Here is a 3,325-nt window from a genome sequence, read left to right on the forward strand (position 1 = left end):
AAAAGAGATGAATAAATCTTATATTATCTTATCCCTATATCTATTATTTTGTAGAAGCTCATATTCAGATCATCCAATGTATGTGCCCTGTAAAATACTAAAATCTTAGACAAGTGGTAGCAATCAATTTTAGATAAATTGTATTAATCATATTACTTGAAACTGATTAAACATTATAGGATACATATAGGTCATAAAGTATTAAGTAAAGTAGATTAATATAGCTATTTGCCACACAGTTATATTTTTGCCACTGATGTAGCTAAAATCTAAATTCCTAATCTAGTGCAATTTTAGTGTGTAGAGGATAGAGATATGAAAGAGAGTACCAAATAGCACATACACAGGATGGAAAAGTTTAGAATAACCAAAACCATCCTGCAAAATATGAAATTGGAAAACTTGTGCCTACCAATTTCAACACATATATCAGGTAAAAATCAAGAGTGTACAAATGGGACGACAGCCCAGTCAGTAGAATCCTGGCACACACATGCGAGTCCAGAACTTGGGAATTATAGGTAAGAGGATCAGAAATTTGTACTTGTAAAGCGAAGGTCCTCTTCAGTCACACAAGGAATTGAAGCCCTACCTGGAATACATGAGTGTCTGTCTCAGAAGAAACACAGAAGTGATACTTAAATATGGATGGGCACACAGAATCAAATTCAGTGTTCCTCTCATTTTCTTGTTTGCATGGTGAAGCTGTATATGATATATCCTGTCACATATAAAAATCAACTTAAAAATGTGTCAAATTCCTAGCTATTAAGCTATATCTTAGAAGAGAACATGAGAAATGAATTTTCATGACCTGGAGTTAACAGTTATTTCTTACATACAACACCAAAAATTTAAGATAACTAGAAGTGGAGAAATTAAATGTTAGCAAAATTAATACATTTACACTTCAGAAAAACACTATTAGTATGATGGCAGGAGGCTGAGAGTGGTGATAAGTGGCTGTAATCACAGAATTCAGCAAGCTGGTAGAGGAGAGTCATAAGTTAGAGGCCAGCCTGGGATATATCCTGAGAGTCTATTGGAGATTGCATGAGAAAGTGATGTGGTGTTTTAAATAATGACAGAAAATTTCATTGCTGACCATTCCAACAAGTTGCTGAACGGATGCTTTTTTTCCTTTTGAATAGTCTTGGTGAGTATGTAAACAACAACAATAAATAATTGAAAATGAGAAGTAATACTTCTGAACACTGAATTTGACCCTATTTATCTGTTTGTCTATCTGTATTTAAGTATCACTTCTGTATATCCATATTTAAGTATCATGTGCAAAACATATATTTGGTGAATTGAAGGGGAAACATCGCACACTAGTCAAAATCCCACAATGCAATTGGCAGCCTTCTACTTAGTAACTAAGTATGACTACAGATGTGAAGATGCAGTCTGGTATAGGTGAGAATGGCGGGTCCAATAGAAGTAGAGATGAGGCATTGACACAAGGCAAATGACTGGCCTAGGAGGATGGGAGTGCAGGGAAGACTCCATATAGTCTGAAAAATACAGCATAAGCCAGTTTCCTTGTCAGCACCAATAACAGTCTGAGTCCACATCCTTGACCATAAGTTCTTTAGCCTAAAATACGTACTTTTTGAACGGTGTTAGTAGTATAAGCCTATATCCTAGCACTTTTGGAAGGTGGAGATAGAAAGACCAGAAGATCAAAGTCATCCTCATCTACTCACTGAGTTCAAGGCCAGCCTGGGTATGTGAGATCCTAGCTTAAAGAAAAATAAAGCAAAACAAAAACCATTTCTTTCATATTAGATGCCATTTTGAGGAATATACCACACACAGTCCATTCCATAAGAAAGAAAGTACTTTGTAATACAATTGCATGAATCATCCATATTTTTAATCACTAATGGATAAGGCAACTAAATACGTATGGTGGTAACAAATGGAAAGGGTACTTTGATTTGGTAGTAGAATCAGGCTGGGAGTTTTTTTTTTTTATATTGACTAAAATGGTATACATTTCTTACTTGTTCTGGGGTTTCTTTCTGCATGTCATATTCTTACCCTGGATATGTAGATGGCTAACTTCTCATTTTTCTTTTAAATCAAATTTCGCTTTGTTTTTTATTCATACTTTTTTTATATTTATGAGTGTTTTGTCTGCATCTATGCATATGTATCACATGCACGCTTGGTGCCTATAGGGTTTATATGAGGCTGTTGGATCTCCTGGAAATTGTAATTGTGGATGATTGTGAGCCACCATGCAGGTACTGGGAAATTGAACCCAAGTCCTCTGCAAGAGCAGCAAGTACTCTTCAGAGCTGAGCTGTCGTTCCAGCTTCAAATGTCACTTTCTTAATCAAGTCTATTAAAACCATTCTATTCCACAGAACAACCTATAAATCACTCTGCATCACCAATCTCCTTAACCCTGCTTCATCTTTCATTGAAAGCTCTGTGGTACTTCCATGCATCTAACATAACATATAATTTGATGAATTTTGTATCTATTGGTTCTTTCTAGTCTTTATCTGTTGGAATATAACTTCCTTGGAATCAACAATACCCTGTTTCTGTTCTTGTTCAGTGGTGGTGTCTCGTTGTTTGCAGTAGAATAGAATGTGACAGACACGTAACAGAGTCTGATGCTTATCTGCCCACATAAAACACAATAGAATTGGACACAGGAATCTTTTGTTTTTGTTCACTGATGTAATTTCTAGTATCTATGACAGAAGAGAGCCTGACACATAAGAGTCTAGTAAATATTTGCTGTATACAATTGATTCGTATCCCATATTATATAGCTAGCTCCCCAAGCTTCTGAGAATTCAGTGACTTTTGCCAGCAGCACATTATTTCCCCAGCTATCTGGAAGACTACAATGCTAAACATCCACCCTGCTTTTCCTCCACAACCATCCCCTCTCGATATCTGAAGTATATTACACTCCTGGTGTGAAAGCAAACATGCCTGGTTCTTAGGAGTGAGTGACAGACTACAGAAACATGAAAAGGTAAATGAAGATTAAACTCTCTGTTCTGATCTAGCAATATAAATCAAAGGGCAGAGAAAACCAGGAAATCAACCTAGCTGCGTATGTTTGAACAAGGAAATCAGCAGTGTCATACCTTAGATTTAAAAAAAAAAAAAATCTACTGCTGAGTGGGAAGACTTCTGTGGAATGTGGCAAATAAGATGAGCTACTTTGTGTTATCCTAAGAAGCTAGCAGTGTAAATATTTTATGGCTGAGGGTAGCAGAATAAACCTTGTTCCAAATGACTTAAAACCTTCTGAAGAATAAAAACTAGAGGGTATTTCCTGATGTTTCTAGGAATG

This window comes from Mastomys coucha, chromosome X, assembly GCF_008632895.1.
Source record: "Mastomys coucha isolate ucsf_1 chromosome X, UCSF_Mcou_1, whole genome shotgun sequence".
Lineage (NCBI taxonomy): Eukaryota > Metazoa > Chordata > Mammalia > Rodentia > Muridae > Mastomys > Mastomys coucha.